This window comes from Rhea pennata, chromosome 8, assembly GCF_028389875.1.
Source record: "Rhea pennata isolate bPtePen1 chromosome 8, bPtePen1.pri, whole genome shotgun sequence".
Classification (NCBI taxonomy): domain Eukaryota; kingdom Metazoa; phylum Chordata; class Aves; order Rheiformes; family Rheidae; genus Rhea; species Rhea pennata.
This window is the reverse complement of record NC_084670.1, coordinates 21,438,575-21,458,488: the sequence shown is the minus strand read 5'-3', so window position 1 is coordinate 21,458,488 and position 19,914 is coordinate 21,438,575. Positions and strand designations below refer to the sequence as shown.

At 39.8% G+C, this 19,914-nt stretch overlaps 1 protein-coding gene across 17 annotated transcripts in view; it reads left to right on the top strand.

Annotated features, from left to right (window-relative positions):
- FRRS1 (ferric chelate reductase 1) overlaps positions 1 to 19,914 on the top strand; it is a 177,122-nt gene that overhangs the window by 80,350 nt on the left and 76,858 nt on the right. For 12 of the 17 annotated variants that reach the window (XM_062582132.1, XM_062582149.1, XM_062582150.1 and 9 more), the window contains 4 exons: positions 5,237 to 5,295; positions 15,995 to 16,324; positions 16,897 to 17,449; positions 18,886 to 18,993. The gene's annotated coding sequence lies outside the window, so the exon portion shown is untranslated. Of the gene's footprint in view, positions 1 to 5,236; positions 5,296 to 7,823; positions 7,945 to 8,345; positions 8,825 to 15,994; positions 16,325 to 16,896; positions 17,450 to 18,885; positions 18,994 to 19,914 lie in introns of those variants that run through there. The other 5 variants (XM_062582133.1, XM_062582134.1, XM_062582139.1 and 2 more) reach the window with 5 other exon arrangements.

The following is a 19,914-nucleotide window of genomic DNA, read 5'->3' as shown; positions in this document are numbered from 1 at the left end:
AACTTAAAGACTGAGGTGCCAGCATGTCTGAAAGATAAAATAATTGATGCTGAGGGTGAGTGAGGCTGGCCACAAATTATAAAGGCTAGAGGCTGAGAAGTTTGGTCAAACATGAGCTCTGTGAGAATGCAACTCCTGGTAATGGAATTGGCCCATAAAATGTGACAGAAAACCCTGTGTGGGGGACTTTAGAGGGACCCCGTTGCTGGATATGGCTCTGATGCCCTAAGTAGGTACCCAAAGAAAGGCAAAAGCCTACTTTGTTTTTAGCTTCTCACTTGCTCAGTGATTGCTCTCTTCACTATCCTTTTTGCTACCTTTCCTGAATATATGGACTGTTTAATCTGGAACTGGCTAATTAGACTGCCATGTTAAAATAAATAGTTCTAGTTCTGAGAGTGAAAAGTTGTAGCTCAAGTTAAAGCCAAAGCACACTATCTGTGCATCTTTGTAAGATGTGCATGCTGCTTTGCTGATGGTCAAATCCTTCCAGTGACTACAATGACTTTTCTTTAAACAGTACTGAGACTGATTTTCAAAAAAAGTCAGAAGCAAGTTCAGAACAGTTGGATTGAATTTAACTACATTTCAATATTCCTTTATCCTTTCTTCTTCACCTGTCTTTCCATCTTCTCTCCCTGCTTTCCTCTTGTCTCCCACTAACAGTTGCAGTCACACAGATATTTTAGAATTTGTATAGTTCTAACTTGGAAACCGATGCTTTTCTAATGTGAACTCACACATTTGCATTGAATGTATGGTGGATTACTCTGAATAGTGCTTTATCCTTCTCTTCCATATCTGAAAGTGCAAGAACTCTTAATCCAAATCCACACCATAATTGTTGATACATAAACTAGGCAAATTTTCCTTAAAATAAGTAATAAAAAAGTAATAAAAAAGCAGAATGAAGTACAAAATCAAAATACTATGGAAAGACACAAATTTTGATAGCCACATTTTTTAAGAGTAATATGCAGTCTAAATAGATTTTAAGAAGCTGTGATCTTACCTTTTTTGTCCTTGATGTGCAGAAACAAAAGCATCAGACTGCATTTGGCGTCACGTTTGTCTCTACCACATTGCAAATGACAACAAGGTAGAGACTGAAAGGAGAAGTACGGCTGGAGATGATAAAGTCCTCTGATACTGTATTATTGTTCTTTATTCATGCCCACATCCCTTTTGAGGTTTGACCTTCTTTCATGCAGTTAAGAAAAGTAGATGGAGAAAGATATTTTAGAAATGCCCATGGTAGGGCGAAGAAATACTTGCTGAAGATGTTTCCTCTAATAAATCAATTATCATCTAAAGGATCCACCTGTGTTGCTTGCCAGTTATAGTCTAGTAAATATTTAACTTACTAAATATGACACTTGAGACTGCATGATTTATAAGTGGGTGTAGTCCTTTCTTTGGCATTTGTTCTGGACAAAGCCTAACTAAATTAGCAATTGAGGTAAAGATCACCGTGATTTACTGTAATTTCTGGGTTGATAAAAGTGCAAGGCAGGTTTTAAAGGTCATTTTTAATAATAAAAAAAAAAAGAAAAAAAAAGAAAAAACCCTCTCATCTCATGAACTATTATAAATTAAATAAATATATTAACAGTCTTCAGGAAAAATCACAGCAAACGCATTTTAAAATTGAATTTCTGTGATCAGGAATGTTTTGAACAGCATCATCTCAGTTTTCTTAGGGATACTATGAGAAGGCTGTATAGGATATGGAAAAATGCTTTGTGAGCAATAATTTCATGGCAACTGTTCAATTTTCCCATGTCATCTTTCATGACACCTTGATTTATAGATCCTGCGGTGGGCGGTGAATGAAAGGAAACATGGCTCCATATTTGACAGGATGCCATTCATGGCTCTCTGAGCCTCATCTCAGACTGTGCAGGATCCAGCATCATTCTCCTTTACAGACGACTTCTGCATTGAATCTGCAAAGGATTTGGCCGAAAGAATGTCCACTCTCAGATATTCATTTTCTATGTTAGAGAGCTTGAAAATCAGTAAAAGCCTCTTCTCTAAGCAGATCCCTCAGGAACAAAGGCTTAAGGATACAGGCAGGTTGTGGAATAGGTCAGAAATATGAATGGAGTATGCTGAGTGCAGTAGAGATTTAAGTTCAAGGGTTAGGGAATCTGAAATGTAGGTCTTTAAATTATCATAAAAAGACAAGTTTGTTTTAGTTCTTTCCAAATTTACAACGTGGAATCTCTAAGATGCTGAAATATTCAATGGACACTGGGATACTGTTCTGTATTTCTTAATATAATGGTAGGTTAGCACAAGAATTATTTATTCCCACAACAACAGCTGTGTGCCAGTCTGAGTCCAAGTCTACGATACTTGTCCTGGGTGATACAAGTGTTACTCTGCAAGCACCATACCCATTTCCCAGGGTGACTCTTGCAGTACACGACTGCCAGCTGTGAATAAGGCTGTCACAGCCTGCTCTTTACTGATGGGGAGATCTGCTGATGTGCAAGACTCACTAGTGCCAGGGTTTTGGCTTCCTGCCAGCAGGGCTGAAGGCTAGTGATCTATGTCATAGCACCACCTCCTAGCCTTCCTTCTTAATTCATGCTCCAGGAGCTGGGGTAGGTAAACGTAAGTGAACTGAAAACATAACTTTAAAGGTGTCCTCTTAACTCATGCCTGTTGTTTATATATAACCACAACTATTCGTCTTCAGGAGAAAGATAGGAAAAATATGTTAAATACTGACATGGAAATAATTTTACTTTTTTTTTTTTAGTATTTTTTTGCTATGAGTGGGATGCCTACTGCTTTATGCAAGATTTTCAGATTGCACAGGTGTCCAATCATTATTTTCAGAATATTTTCTTAAAAAAGGGTATATTATATTTAAATCTTGCCAGAGTATTGGTAGTATATCTGGCTATAGTGTGGATTGTATCTTGACAAAATAATTTCTAAAGGTTATATTTAAGTATCTCTCTTGTAAGGTCTCATGAGATAAAGTCTCCCTCTTATGGGAACTCCCTGGAATTACAGAGATTCCCCACAGTGCTCGAGCAGGACGTGTGGGACGGGGTCAGCGAGGACGGGTTGGCAGTAGGGCTTTGCCAGGACATCCTCTGAGTGTCCCCGAGCACTGTGCTGGTGTGGAGCAGAGCTGTTGGAGCCGTGTGCCTGTGACACATCCTGGTGTTGGATAACTGCTGAATGGCTTGCGGGAAACCAGCAAGTAAAAAAGATTAGCAAGGTTTTACTATCAGATTAGAAACAGAAACGGAGGCTATCCCAAATGCTAATTTTCTTGACACCTCAAAATGGCAGCTAGCAGAAGGAAAGGAAGAGGGAATCTCAGGCTTAACTGTTAAATACTTAATGCCTCAAGACAATTATTTTCAGAGCAACTAAAGACTCCTAATTCATTTAAAAAGTGCATGTGTATTACTTCAACAGAAACAATATAACCTTTTTTGAATATTTCTCTTTTATATTCTTTTTGAATATCTATCAAAACATACATACTGGATTGTTTTTTGCTATAGGCTTGTCAGCCTTTACAAGGGGAGTTGGAAGTGTAATTATAAGATTATAATAACATTTTTTATATGCACATTAGTATTCTTGAAATCAATTTATATGTTACGTTTGATAATATATTGTTCAGTCTGGTACTGTATGAAAGAAATGACACTTTAAGGTTGGATCACCTATGTGTCGTTTTACTAGAGGAAAAACTGGCAAACTTTCATCTGAAACACTGGGATTCCCCTCTGAATTTGATTTTGTATCTTAGCATTAAGATTCTGGGCTAAATTAGTTGTCTGCTTTTTAATTGTGTTGTAAACATTTTCAAACAAATAAATGCAGTAATTAATGTCTTCCAGCCTCTTCTAGAGTGCTGTAAAGAAGATACTTTGAAGTTTTGTAACTATATTTCATTTGTCTCAGTAAAACAAGAATATTGTTTCTAGCAAGACATTCAAAATGCATGCAGTTAATTTTTTGTGACAAGACTTAGCTACAGACAATGTTAAAGGTCTTCAGCCATAAAAAAAAATCCCTCCCTATTTTTCTCAGCTAAATGTCACTGGACAAAGAAAGGGAGTGCTAGTTTACTGAACAGCATATTTAGGCCAACACATCTTTTGGTGCCCAGGTTTGTGACTTCATACTGAATAGCTGTTCTTATTCAGTTAAAATATAAAAGCAAATTTCCTTCTTAGAGGGAGTAAAATTACTTTAAATTGTCATATTGCATTATCTGTATTTTGAAAAATTGCCAAACAAAGAACCAATCTGTTTGTCTTTCACGTAGGTTCACCTTGCTTGGGAAGACACATCTTGATTCCATTTTGATGTGTGTCTCTGGGCATCATGCAAAGCATATTCTGTTTCTCTGTATGCTCTGCTATGAATGCCTCACGCTGGAGTACTTCCACTGTGGTTAAATTAGTGTCTTAGTTCAGATCAGGAGTGCTTCTAAAGCCAGTCAGATCATCCCTGCTAACCACGCTTTCATTCACATCATGGAGCAGTCTTGGGTGCGTTTATTGAATCTCTTTTAGGTGCAGCTGAAGAGGAAATGTGTTCCAGGAGTCTGTTTAATGCTCCCCAGCTGCAATCAGTCTGCAATGGCACCTGAGTGGGTCTTGTCTGTGGTAACCCTCCCTCAACCATTCCTAGTGTGGCTATCAGATCCTCAGCACCAACTGTTTACTTCAACAGATCCATCTCTGGTGGACCCCGCTGCTTGTTAGTTTAGACGTGGCCTCCATCTTATTAGCGTTGTTCCTTTTAGCAGGGTATCTGTCTCTTTGGGTTTGGGAGGCCAAGTGGAAATGTCGCTTAACAATTATCTTTCTGTGACTGCACATCCAGTTGTGCCTCCTCTGTTACAGGAGGGAAGGAGGAAGGAAATCAGTTCTCTGCCAGAGAAGCAGAGCCCGGTCTGTGTTTACTGAATACGTGTCCGATTGTTCAGTGCTGGGATTCTGCTTTGCCTAAACTAGAGAGGCTAGGATCAACGGTGTTTGGGTTTGGATATCCCCAGAATCCAAATATTCCCCAGAAGGTTGGTCTAGAGCTTAACTTCAGGCATGTCTCTCCTAGAAAAGTAGGAGAGTAGAGAAAAACGCAAAAAGAGATTTGTCAGCAGCAGGGAAGTGACAGAATGGAGCAGTCTCCTGTAATTAACACTCTGGAGTCTTCTGGGACATCTTCATTTTCACTTTTTTTCTTCCCTTCCCAGGAACCTTCTCCCAGAAAGGAAGTGATAGAGGCTGACCTTCTGATGTCACCTTTATTCAGGTAGTATCTTTTTTGAGAGAACTCAACTACAGCGAGACTAAATGAAAAATAAATTTCTGTAATGATGAATTAATGGTGCCCTAATGGAATGTTCCTAGATGGACTGGAATTTAATGCTGTGGCTGTGCAGCAAATTTCTTTATTTTAATGAGGTAAACAAAATAACTGCCCTGTACATCATACTGTTAATGGACTGAATTTGATTAAATTAGAGCAGAAGTGGTTTGCAGACTGAGGCAGATATATTGTGGAAACACTGAGTTCAAGATCAGTAGCATAGCAAAGATTTTTAAGTATAAATCATAGCCACAGGAGCCTAAATAAAATTAAATTTGGAAAGCTGCCCATATTAGCAGATTGTGTTGTTGATGCTTCTGCAAGGTTTTTTCTTCCTCCCCCCCCCTTTTTTTTCTGTTCCCCTCTGAAAAAGCTTGTTTAGAGTTCTTTATAGATTGCAGTGAAGTCTGGAACAGAATTTGCAGAAATATAACATCTGAATAGCTTGTGATCAGATACCTCAGCAACACAGGAATACTTAGTGTTTATGGGACAGTCTAGGGCAGTTGTAAGGTAGTCAGCTGTTTGCTGATTTTACCATGATTTGGTGCTTGCAATTCTGTACTATGATTGAAGCTAGCATTCATTGATATATCTGAGGTAGATGTGTCTCTAGCATCTAAGAAAAGAAAGTGATCTTCTGTAAGATTTTTGGACATTTATTCAATGGAATTTAGGTAAAGTGTCTATGGCAAAAGTATCTTCCAGCTAGAGGTTCAGTTCAAGCTAGCAGCTTGTGCTGAACTCACGAAATACTTGATGTGCTGTTCAGGTATGAAACAAGATAATTTTGACTGAATTTTGCATTGAACTTCTCTGGTATTTTTGTAACTTGAAACTCAAAGGCCCATATCTACTTTTCAAAAGCTCCAGGCTTTAATGGTGTCAGGGCAGACTCAGTGCTTAACTCATGAGATTGATTTTTTTTTTTTTCAAAAATGACTATTTATTTTAGCTGTCTTAATCTGGGGAACTCTAGAAAGGCTCAGACTGAGGCACAGCAAAAGCACCTGCTTTTTGAGAGCTGCCTCTCAATGTCTTTGAGATTCAGGGTCCTTCAAAGTATGCCATGTCAGATGTTCAAAGGCAAGAGTCACTGTGAGGTGGGAGTGCTCAGTAGGAAGGCTGCAGTTCTTCCTCTGAAACTCTATCAATCGACAGATAGGATGTCCTCTAACAGCCATCAGGCCACTGCTGCTCTCTGAACAAATGATCTGGTGGGTGCCAGTCTCTTCTGATTTCTGATTCTGAATGTTGAATAATCCTTTTGATCCATGACTGGAACTCAGAGGCAGGAAATAAACTTCAAAGAGATGTCAATATAGCAATATGTTAATAATTCCTCTTTGCACTTACACGAAGGCTTGAAGAATTTGTGATAAAACTGAACAATCTTAATGAAACTGCATTTTTTAATACTGTTATTATGTACCAAGCTAATAGATTCTTCAAAATTTTGCTTTTGCTTTAACTGGGAAACATTAAAAGCTCAAGACCACTGTGAAGAATGTGTTAATTAAAATTATTAATGAAATGTGCTGAGCTCTAGATATGTGTTCCCATGCACAAAAATATGGGGCTCTGTAATTAAGACCCATTAAGTATTGTGGCTGAGTTAGCAGCCTCAGGTGCTGGCTGGCATTCAATATGGCCATTTTTTTGCTCTGTTAGTTCCATAAATGGGGTGGGGGAGGTGGAGCCTTAGTTGCAATCCAATTTTTACTAATGGGTAGGTGCTTAAGATGCAAATGAAAAGCTCTCCTGTCCCCTCTTTCAATACAAATAGTAAGTATCTTCAGTCTGTCCCCACTCTTCTCCTGATAAAAGCAATTTATTATTTGAGACTAAGCTGTGCAGATTTGCATGCTGCTCAGCAGCTGTGCTACCGTACAAAGATCATAGATCTCATTCCTATGTAAGGACACCTTTTTCGTTCTCTAGCAGAAACTCATTAATTTTAACACACACCAGTGAAGCAGCTGAGTGGGCTTTGAGGTCTCCTTCATAGCAGCGTGTTGTGTTGCTTCTGCACCACTGAGCTCATTATTCTTTTATTAAGAAAGCAAGGAGGAATACAGTGTGTACAGTCCTAATGCTATCTTGCACAGATATCACAGGGCATCAGCACTCTCCAGAAACACAGAGACTCTGCTTGAAAAATGAAATGAAGCATTCTTTGTTTTTTATTCTTAAGCTAATAAGTGAGGAACATGTGGCACACTGATGGCTACACCTCATGTTTCTTCTCAAAGTTCTTCTTACTCCAGAGTTACACAGGTCAAGACTAGGAAAATTGGCTATGTAAGAAATAAATGCCAAAGATGATACATATGATCAAAAAAGGATTTTCCTATATATCCTCTGCAAACACCTGTATTTTAGATGTCTTCTTAAGCCTCCAATATTTAGCTCTGCCGAGATGAGTACATTTACAGAGTAAATTGCATTTGCTTTCTGTGCTGCTGCTTTAGGCTGAGACTTCTTTCAAGCCTTGGGAGCCTAATTGCATTTTCTACCAATTCCTAAATGAATCTGAAAATCTCAGCCCGGTTCTGCCAGGATGAGCGAGAAAGGCATTCATCTTGTATTCAGGTCAGTGAAGCTATTTAGAGGAGGCACACAGTGGTACTCAGGACATGAGTTTATTGATTCAGGTCCAATTCAGGTTTGAATTCAGAATGAAGCTTTGATTCAGCTGTTGTATCCTCCAGCCTCTTACTCCCACCTCTGAGCTGTCAGTACAAAAATAAATAGCAAACGGAGAATCCGAAAATGTCAACCCTCTGTGATTTGAAGTTAGTAACCAGGCAGAATGCATGGTGATTTCTACATGTCCAGTATTAATCATTTTCTTATTTTGTTCGTTAAAGAAATTTCTGTTATTCAGTTTAGGTTCTGCAGAATTCCTCTGGACTCAGCTGTGCAGCTTAAATCCAAGCAGCAGTTCTTAATGTTTTTAAGACCAAGCCTTCCTTCTTCTTTTCTTTTTTCAGGTTTGTCTTTCCTGGTTTTCCTCAAGTTCATATGCAGTTTACTCTGGTTTGCCCCAAGACTGTTAATTCTAATTTTACAGGCAAAACTATCTCCTTTGTATGCAGTAATTCCCCACGCTCTAAAAAAGGTGTATCCCAAGCTCCAACAGAGCCTCATCCAACATTGCTTTCCTGAGCAATGTTTCAGGAAAAGGAAGGAAGAAAAGCGTGTTGGAAAGTCTCCCAATAACCTCATGCTGTTGTCTCCCTATGGTGATCAATTAGTGACTTGTCAAGAACTTCACTCATAAATCTCGTGGATGTGCTGTGTGGCGGAGGTATCTGCTGTGTGTGTTTGTTTGCAGTTTGTGTACGACAGAAATGCACTGTGCAGTGCCTTTCTGTTCTGCTCGGTTGGGGGTGCTTGGGCAGCACAGAGGCAGGCAGTCAACCTGCCTTCCTCACCTGGTTACCTATACGACACTTAGGGTGAATCCTCTGGCACAAAGATGAAGCAGCACCTTTTCTGGGAGCAACTGAGTGTGTTCTGCAGAGCAGGCTTTCTGGAGTGCACGATGGGAAGAAAGAGCAGGCGGGCAGCCTTGGCGGGGGCAGACACAAGGACATGCACTGGAAGCGCTGGAATATAAAAGGGTTTCCTGGGGACCAAGAGCGGTTTGTTGCAATGTAGACATGTGACAAAAGTTACTGTATGTATTGCCCTCCCCCACATTTGCTTTAGTGGAAATGTTTTTGTGGCTCCCTGAGAGCTTTAGCAGCTAACAGAAAACTAATTTCTAGCCAAATCAGTGTTTCAGAATCTGGTTGCCAGTCAAATGGAAAGGAGGTGATGATTGTGATCGCTTGGGAGCTCTTTGGCCAGCATAAGCTGACTGGAAAAATTCTCTCACCTGGTCATTGCCCTGTCAGACAGAAAATAATTTACCTCACAGTAAATAAACTACTTGTTTATATTTAAGTGAATCACTGAAAGAGCTGGTAACAACCATTTGCTGTCTTGAGGAAAGGCACTGTCCACAGCAAGATGTATGTGTGCATTCCCCGAGCTGGGGGATGTAGTCAGGACCCTGGTGGCTGGCATGCTAAAGCTCACTGGCTTGCTATCAAGAAATCTTTGGTGGATGGTTGCGGGAACTTGGAATCGGAACAGTAGGTCAGAGGATGAAAATACCTATAAATCAACATCCTACTCTACCTTAAGTGCTAAGCTAGGCAAAAGGAACTGGATGCCTGGCCAAGAGTCAGGGAGTGCGGTAGCTAGAGAGGGAGGCTTGCTGCTTGGACAAAGGGAGATCCTTATGGTGAAAAATCTTCACGAAAAGCATTGGATTTTCCTACCCAGGTAAAAACTCAGGCCTGGAGATGACAGAGATTTGGAAAATGTTGCATTTTATAAAAAGAGCCAGATGATGGCAGCATAGAATGCAACAGAAGATAGAAAGTTCGTCAGTTAAGTAACAAGAGGCTTGTCCTTGAAGATGGGGTTAGAGTTCAACTTTTCCATCTCATCCTCCATTTCAACAGTGGCTTTTGAAACACGGTTTTATAGCGTTGGGAAGAAGAAAACAATGAATTTCTTCTGTGTACATGTGCTGATCTTTTATATGCTATGCAATACATCAACTCAGAAATCTTTCCTGTGTGGCATCAGTGATAAACAGTTCTGCTTTATCATTTCAGCAGCTGCTTCAGACCTAGAGAAGTCTTTTCCCATTAGCTGTATAGGTTCTTGTAGCAAGTCCAACCATCTACAAATCCTACCTTGCTAAATCTTGTCATCAAAATCTAATCTGTAACCACTGCAGCCTCTGAAACAGACTTCAGAACATAACTGGATATAACAGGAAATACAAGCCACACATGAATGTTAGCTGCTGAGAAAAGCTTAACAAGCAATATCTAATTCAAAGGTGATTGACTTGAGCACCTAAGAAACTAATATCTGCTTTGATTGTGTGATAGAGAATTGCCGTCTCTGTGGCAAAGTTCCCAAGACCTAAGACCTGTGTCAGTGGATCACTGTCTACTGGTACAGGCAAAGGACAAGATGATCACAGGGTAAGGGCTATTTTCTCTAGATCCACTGGTTTGTATTGTCCCACCACAGAAGGGACTTTGGGTTTTCAGAAGTCCTTCTACAGAGGCAGCCACACAGATCCAGAGGAGCAAGCGTGTGGTGGAGCCCTTCAGGACGTGCACTATTATGAGATAGGGGAGACAGCACACGAGGTCAGAGCACATTCACAGCTACTGGGGACCCTCGACATGCCTCACTTCTACATTGGTAGCATTTGGAAGTGAGATTCCATCTCTGCTTGCTAGTAGTTCTCAACCATGGGAGAAGTGCTACAAGCTAGGCAGCTCCAGTGGTTTTATTTTAATGTCTGTTGGCACTGTTCCCCTCGCAAACTCATAGAAGTAAGTTTCCTGGATAAGCAAAAGATAAGTGTCTGAAATACATTTGAACATTAAATGCTCTTCTGCCAGTAGAGATGACTAAATTAATGCTCCTTACATCTGTAGACTCATCCATCTTCTTGATTTAATTTGAAATTTCAGGAACATGGGTAGTTTACATTACTGAAGCCCTTCAAAAGAAGAGATGCTGTGTAATTGAAGAGGAACTATGACTGTACTGACTTCCTAGTTTCTGGGTGCGATGGGAATGTGGGATAGTTAAGTGCAATATTTTCTGTAATGGCAGATTCTTTCATTGCTGTTGTGACAGGCCCCAGCTTTACAAATTGCAGTTATTGCCCAGTTGACCCTGGTGAGTGGAACAGAATTAACTCTCTTTGCCTATGCTTCCTGCTACCTGCAAGGGAAGTGGTCTCCCATACGCAGCAGGAATTGTCAAGCCCTGCTTAATTGGACTACACTGAAAAAAACAACGAAAATGATTTTTCTTCTTGCATTTGTGTGTAAGCACCTTGGACTGTGTTCATCATGTTCATCATGAGTTTCCACCCTAACGCTGAATTCTGGAAGCATGATTCTGGCTTATTCTAGTTCCATTAGTTATGATGGTAACTAAGGGCTTTGGAGGTAGAAAAACATGGACTTTGGAGCTCTGGGGTATTCCCTTGTGGAACTATGCCTAGGACAGTTCAGTGTTATGGCAAAAAAGCAGGCTTCAGAAGAAAGCTTTTCCTTTCTGTTCCTAAGAGATCTTACAGGCAGTAGGTCTCAGGTGGGTTCCTGTGGCTGGTGTAAGCAAATTCAAACCATACAGTGACACCAGTGTGTGATATTTGGAATTCCCATTGAGAGAGAGGCTGAGCCCTCATGTGGCATATGTGCAGAAAATGGGAAGGGAAAAATACCTTAATGGAATAAAGAAGTAAGATGCCTCTTGTTACCTATTGTCCAACACAAACTAAAATCAGACCTTGCCAATAGAGATAAATTACTTAATATCCATACAACACTTGGACAATCTAAAATACTGTAAGTGCTATTATTGTTATTTTTACTACAGAAGCTAAGATTGCTCTTTTAAATAGATAAATTGGAGTTTTCTCTTCATAGCCTTTTATTAACATTGGTCTATGTGAAATTTTTATGAAAAAGAATGAATGATATGGTACATCTATCAACACAGTAATGAAAGCATTCACAATTAGACTCTGCACTTTATATAGTCTTGGAGGAAAGGAATTTTTGAGTCAGCATATGGTACCATTAAACATATTTAAAAGTAGTTTAATAATAGTCTTTTCACATCCTTTTAGTGCATGTTGATTCTTACTTTAAGAATAAAAAAGCAGATCACTCTTGGCGGTTGAGTGCACTGTGTTCATGCTAGTCTGCAGCTCTGTAAGTATTACAATCAGGAGGGTGAACAAAACATGACCATGAGAATGGGCATCATAATTGTGGAGTGATACTGCTGGTGCACATTTTCCAAGAACACGAATTAGGCGTGTGACAGGTGTAAGCACCCAGAACCTCAGCACATGGCTTCCCCTCAGACATGTGAATTTCCTGATACCTTTGGCATCTCTTCTAACCCATAATTTTCAAGGCAGCAAAATATTGGTGTTCATAGTGTACAGTCTCAGCTGTTGTTCCTTTGGAGTGAATAGGAATATCTTAAGACTGTATCTTGTCACAGTCAATTTTAAGCGCTTGAACAGCTTCAAGAAAACACTTTGTTCCCAGTTAGCAACTAATTTAATATGGAAAAGTTTTGCAGCTGTCATATGGCCAGGCTGAAAATGCTGTGCTGTGGGCTACAGAAGGTTACTTATACTGGAAGCTGATGCACTTGGTACTCCCATTGAGGACAAGCCTTCTGGTCATTTAATAAAGTATCAGTAGTATTGTCAATACATCTCGATCCTTTCTGGGAGGAGAAAGGCCACTGTGGTTAGGTTTAGGTAATGAGGATAAACAGGATGCTAAGGGTGCTGTGATTTTGTTTGATCAGGCTGGGATTACTGCAGGCAGATGACAGCACTTCTGTAGAAGGAGGAATTCAAAAGACAGGATCTGGCAGCTGAACTTCCTGGGTTCCTTGAAAACCTAATCTCAAAATCTTGTTAAATGAAACTGAATTTCCTGTTTCCTATTAAGTCGAGTGAATGATTATGTGGGAGGTTGTTCTGGGAGATCTATAAATATACAGCATAAATTAAATTATATTTTATGTCTGCTTAATATTCATTTATTTTGTTGAGCACGATTTAGAATCGACTTCTAACAACATATAAACATAATATGAATACCTCTAGAGGTATTCACTGAAGCTAGCTAGCTTAAGACAATGTCATGTGAAACAAAACATCAGTCTGGAAGTGGTAGAATGGTAAGCAAAGATGGTGACATTTTCAGGAAATGGGACTCATTAAAGCAACTTTATGTTGAGTTTCATTTGAGAATTAAAGTGATTATTTTCTTTGTTGACTCTAATAGATATTAGACTCTATCATGTGCTCTTTCTCCTGTTCACTTTTCCTGAGGTAGACAGAAAGAAAAAATTATAGCGTTTGAAACAGTTGCTTTTTCTTGATTATTCTAACTTAAGTAGTGACATGCCTGATAGTACCAAAAATTGTCAGTGTCTCCCATATTACCTTACAGTGATCAATATTAAAAATAGTGTAACTTTTCCTGATCATCTGAGCTTCTGGGACATTCAGAATAAGATAATGTATACACATTTACGGCATCTATGCACAACAAGTCTGCAAAACTAGTATGAAGTAACACAGTTTTGTGTCTTATTTTGAATGTCTGTATTTGCATATCATTTTAATTAATTTCCTTTCAAAAGGAAGAAATTAATTTTAATGAATTTTTGCTTTAAAGAGAGTCAAACTGTACAGACTAAAACTGTGCAATTTGTTCCTATAGTTTGTCAGCCTACATTCCTTGCATGGTTTCAGTTTTCTATGACTTTATACTTCACAGCTAGTTCCAAGTTGTTTCACAGTGTTACTGTGTGCTGTTATGTATCTGCCAAGTTTTACCCCAAAGGTATTTGCATTTCTGTACTGAGTGAAATTCCTCCTGTACAATAGGTGATTTGCAAGGTACTTTGTGATATTTGGTGATAAAAGGTGCTATGTAAATTATCTTTACTACCATATGGCCTGTTCCTTTTCCCAATTCAAATCCACTGGGAGAAATCTCTCAGCAGCATCAACAGAAGCACATCTGGTCCACCCACAGGCTATGACAGAGTATTCTTTTGTTTGATTAGTCCTTCTATAAAAGTTCAAATGTGTTAGACATAAGAAAAACCAAAGCCTCTCAAAAATGAAAAACACTAAGCAGTGTGTTTGAGGTATGCCAAAAGCTGCTCTCAGTACAGGCAAGCATAACAGATCTTAAATTAGCTGGGCCTGAGTGAAAATCGCTTGTAAGCAGTACTACTTACAAACCATCTGGGCTTTCAGGTCAGTAGCTTGCTGCAGAAACACTCTAGTTCCTGCATATTTAAGCACAGCATATTTGATGTTGCTAAGTTGTCCTTTCCTTCTGCCAGTGGGCAGATACCGAAGTGGATGATGACTATTGCTGCAGCCATGTTCTGTGCTGCTTTCAGAGAAGGAAAACAAGTTGTCTTGCCAGTGGGCTGTGCTGATTGTCATGGCTGCAATGCAGGCAGAGTTTCCTTCTACTGCTTGCTGAAAAGCACGCTAGGTTTGTGTCGGTGATTCTTTCCATTGCAGCCTCTTGTAATCTGTAAACATTTTCAAAATAAAAATGACAATACCAGTGAGAATGAACTTTGACAGCAGTAAAATGAAATATGTGGAAGGGAGCACTCAATCTGCAAAAGCTGAAAGAAAATCTAATTCCGCCTCCAGTCCTGCAAGGTACGGTATTGGACCAAAGACTCTCAGTACACACAGCAACAGTGTACAGTGTAATTCATGTGCTGTGAGAAGAATCCCTTCTGCTGCATTCAATAGTAATACTCCAGGGTTTTCTCCATCTGTTGTCATGTATGCTTAAAGAGTAATCTCTTTGAGTCAGGAAGGCACTTTATTATTTTATATATTTACTGTGCCTTGCACAGTCAGACCCCTGTCAGGGGCTAAATAATCACTGCTGTAGTAAAGGAGTGATTTTTCTTATCCCTTGGAGACATCTCAGGAATGAAGGAATGGTGATGTCACTCCTAGGTTTACCAGCTACTTAAAAATAGCTGTATTTTTTAATATCAGAATGCTGGTATAAAAGTTACCTCATTATTGTAGGGAAGGTCTAGATTTTCAGGTAATACAGCTTGTAGATGTCTAATGATAAATGAAAGCACAAATGTACCAAACAGCAACATAAGAAGAGACTATCTGTACTGGTAGAAATAGTAATTGTGGTACCTGTTAAGTTAGAGAGATTAATGACTGGAGCAAACTACCGAAGGAGATGATGGACTGTCCATTGCTTGACTGCTTCAAATCAAGACTGAGTGGTTGTTGGTTATGAAGAAACTCTGTAAGCTTTTAGATATAAAATTAGAGGATTTAATATCCCTTTGTGCTACAAAGGTCCCTTTGTGGATGGTAAGTGTTAACCATATTAAAAGTTTGTCATGGATCAAGGAGTAGGTGCATAAAAATAGGAGTCTGTCTCTACATGTGTCTCTATGGCATCTTCTAGGCCTTTTTTGGTCATTTGGGAATAGGCGTTTTCCTCCAGAAAAACTTTCAAATGATTCTTTTAAAGATATTTTTTTCATCGTGAATTAAGACAAAACCCTAGCAGTTCACATTCCCTCTCAGGAGGAAAAAATATGGGTTAGGAGAACCAAGCTGGAATTTACAGTGCACAGTCAGGTCCTCCTATCCTGCAGTAAATCCAGTAACAATCTTGAAGTCTTCTGGGCTCCAGGACTGTCTTCTGGGTTTAGCAAATGTCAGGGCAAAAGAGATATTAAATAATCTGGCACCACAACCAGCCAGAGTGAAAGGCATTTTTTCCTTAAAAAAGCGTAATGTAAATGGGATGACAGCTCTCTAAAACAAGTCAACAGGTTCTTTGCACCTCTTCTATGAAATGACACAAATGTCTTTCCAGCATCCAGTAGTAATAAGCCATGATAAAAAAACAAAATTCCTCAGGTAGTGGGGAGCATATGTCCTTCTGTGGGAAATAATTATGCAAACTTTAATATTAAAATGTACGTATTTATCTTTTAGGTCTTCAGAAACAAGAAAGATGACAAATGTGGTTGCTTAGGAGATGGAAAACACACAACTATGAATATTTCATTCTCTGACTGGGTCATTCAATTTTTGGTCATAATGCTTAAAGCACTTGACTGGAGTCAAAGGACATGGAAAACTCAACCATCCCCACTAAGCATTGCAACAAGATCTCTTCAATGAGTCTTTTCAGATGCTGAAATTCTGCAGAGAGCAAGATCTCTGCCACAGACCTCAGTCCATAGTGAAAAAGCAAATCAGTGTTATGTGCAAGAAGCAAGGAAGGTTCCTTACTTACAGTTTCTGGTCACTGAGCCAAGTCAGGTAGCCCTCTTAGCCTCCTCTTTCCATTCTCTTTTTGAAAGGCAGTGTGATATTTAATTGGATATGGTTTGTTTCTTTCTATGTTGAATACAAATATTAGTGATATGCTTTGTACAGTGTAACATCTTTTGTCTGATGCAGCCTTACAGAATGTGAGCTCAAATAGATTTTCAAAATTTGCACGATTGGAAGTTATTTTATTTTTTCCATTGTCCAGTCAACTGGTACTCTCTCTCTCTCTCACACACACACACACACACAGAGGCACACTTACGGTTTGTGCTGTGCTTAACGCTGCAGGAAAATGCATTAATCATTTTTTGGTTTTGAAACGTGTACTTTGCTTCTTTCCTTTAAGCAGCTTAAATGTTTTGTCTGGGAGTTAGCTAACTTCTGTATCCTGCGCAAGTAAAGCAAGTCCTCTAATGATATCACAGTGGGGTGACTGGAATGCCAAGCAGTTCATCTTTTTGTAGAGTATATTCAGCCATTTAGTGGTTATAGAGAAGTAATCTTTTCTGTAGAATTCTTCACACGTTCTACGAGATGACTGAAACATCTTTCTCCTTTAGGTCCACTCCCCCTCTCCTCCTCATTACAGGCTGAGTGAAAGAATTTGTGAACTCACAGGGACTATCCTGCATGATGTTAGTGAAAAGGGACAGATACAAGTGTCACCATGAATTTGCTGCACACTGCTTAGATGAGGGTGACTGACCAGCCTTCAGCAGCAGGAACAGACCAGACCAAAGACACTGGTAATGACCAGCCCTATCCATTAATGAAAGTATCTACTTTCTAATGCCAAAGCTTTTCTGTTATTCAGATGACTTGGTAGAGATGCAATATGGACGTGCAGAGGTGATACCTTGTATCAGTCAGACCAGTTGATTGGAAAAAAGGACAAGCTTTTGGACACAGAAAACCTGTTAGGGACAATGTGTTTCTTTCTCCAGCTGTATCTGTTGATTTGATAAAAGAATTCAGCTCATCTGGTCAGCAGAACCACAGATGTGAAGCAGCCTAACTGGGAGCTGTGTGCAAAGGCTTTGCTGCCTTTCTACCATGGCTTCAGCAATGTTTTGGGGGATGAAAGCATCACAGCGTCCAGCTCCTCTACACCAGGTAAAGGAGAGGTGTGACAGAAAGAGGCCTTGGAAGTCCCACAGCTCACTAGGTAGAATTTCTTCCATTCTGGGTCCAGCAGAAAGTAACCCTGAGGGTACTCTCGGAGGGATCCTCTCTGTGGCCCAGAGATGGGGTGGAGATGTGTTACTTCTAGGTTACTTCAGGAAGATTGCCCTTGCTTTGTTGGGCTTCTGGCTCTCTGATTCATAGACAGTCTGTGAGTAGGCAGGCCTTGTCTCTTTGCCTCTCCCCAAAATGTGCCAAGAAAGAGGCTTATGAGCCAAATGGCCCAACAAAACATTTTAATCATGGCAGTATTTTATAGTCTATAGTATCACAAAAAATAAGACACTTTCTCTCCTTTCAATGTTCTTTCTTCATTTATTTACTTACTTATTTCCACTGTTTAGTTAGAATAGCAACATAGATGTTGTCATTCTCCTGAGTGTACCCTATTTGACACAAACAAGGGTTGCAGAATCAGGTCCTTATTTGAATTATTTAGAGTATAAATTTATATAAATCAGGGGCTAAATCAGTTACAATCAGTAGAGATGTACCAGAATCCTTCTGTGTTGCAATGAAAACAGAGCGAGAACCCTTTTTTTAATTAGATTCTGTAGCACTTACTTGTACCCTTGGCAATTTAACTGAACTTAACTAAACTGAGATCTCATCAGGTTTTTATTATGTGGTTAGAGCATTATTAAAATAAGCTGTCAAATGGCACTGAAAACACAATCGTTTGTATCCCAGTGCATGCAGTTCATAAAAGCATGTAATCCCTGAATGTCTGAGCACAAATTAGTCTGCCTTTGGTTGATATGTAGAGAAAAGGTTGCACTGTGGTAATTCAGAGTCACGGGAAAACTTTCTTTAAACATTCTTGTTTTATTCTGCAGCCAGAAGATCATCTTCATCTGTAATCTACCCCTTCTTATGACATTTTTGATCAGTTAGAGCCATTATGTAACTTTATGTTGCATAGCCTAGGGCATTTTCACATGCACACAGGTATGCTTCTGCAGGAAAGACCATTCTAATTGTAACTTTAAATTGACAACATAGCAAATTGTTACGTAACTGCAGTAAGATGTCTAATCTTTGCCCAAAGCTATCACAAATGGCTAGATTCTTGCTGAGCGTAAAGCAGTTAAGTTGAAGGCAGTGGAAATTTCACTGATCTATACCAGCTGAGAATCCAGGCCACAGTGCATATAGAAATCATAAATCCTTTTATTTTTTACTCCTTTCTAATATTTCAGTATTTTGTACTTATGTATGCCCATAGTTACTCCTGATTTATATATCTGGATGAGATCAGAATAGAGCTCTTCTGCCAAACTGCATATATATGTTTGTTAAAAAGTGACTCCTGCTATTTGCAGCAGGAAGCCAAGGAAGGGTTGAGTATTCATTTGTTTCTTGGACAGATGACAACAGCAGATGCCCCTGAAGAAAAGGAGGGTGAAGAGAGCTCTGGCTGCTGCTGAGACCGTTCTAGCTTATCTCTGGCCTGGTCATTATCGGAGCGTGGGGAGGTGAGTGTGCTCCATTTAGCTTGCTGACCTTGCTATTATTACTGTGACCAGAGGTGCCTGGTGCACAAGGTTGTGTCTCGAGACCTGCTGGAGGCTGAACTGCCTGCAGAATACGTTAGCAGCTTGCTAAATAAGGGTTCATACTGAGAAAGTGTTACAGCAGTGCTCAGGAAAACGGTTCTGTGACTTTCCTGGAGAACCTGCAAAGAGTGCTGGTTTGGGACTTGACCCGGGATCTCTACTGTTTGCTTGCAGCCATCTGCCAGGGGTGCAGTGGCCTGGGACCAGGCTCAGCAGCCTGCACAACACTACTCTTCAAGAAGCTGCAGATCCCACTCTTTCTTCTGGCTCCGTCTCTGCCCTCATTTAATCTCCCTTTTAGGTGATTTGGCTATCTCTGCCACACCTGAGAATACCAAAGGAATCATTTTTGTTGATTCACCTGGGTTGATGCAACCATTGTCGCCTCAAAGGCTCAAGTGTGCTAGAGACTGCAGTGCTAGTGTTTTGCAGACCCAAGGGGAGCTGAATGATTCCCCTCCACTCCCTGAGCAGACCTAGTATAGGAAAGAACAGAGTGAGCAGCATGTAGGGTTCAGGGTCTGCAGCAGCTGAAGTTCAGGGCAAGAGAAATGCTAGTGTGTGAGGTGGCTGGGGAGCTCCTGAATACATGGAAGTGACTTCAGCTGGAATGAGATGAAGGAATTGAGTTTGCACTACAGGTATGTCAAAGAAAGTCTAAACAAGGCTGGATAATTTGAAGAGATGTAAATTAGGATTTGAGTGTATTGATAGTGTCTTATTTTGTAACTCTGAGAGGAGTCGTTCAGTGAGAGTAAAGTAGTAGCAAATAAATGAGTGGCAAATACTAGCATTTTGAAGGCCTCTAAGTCTGCCTTTATCCTTGCTACTTTTTCAGCT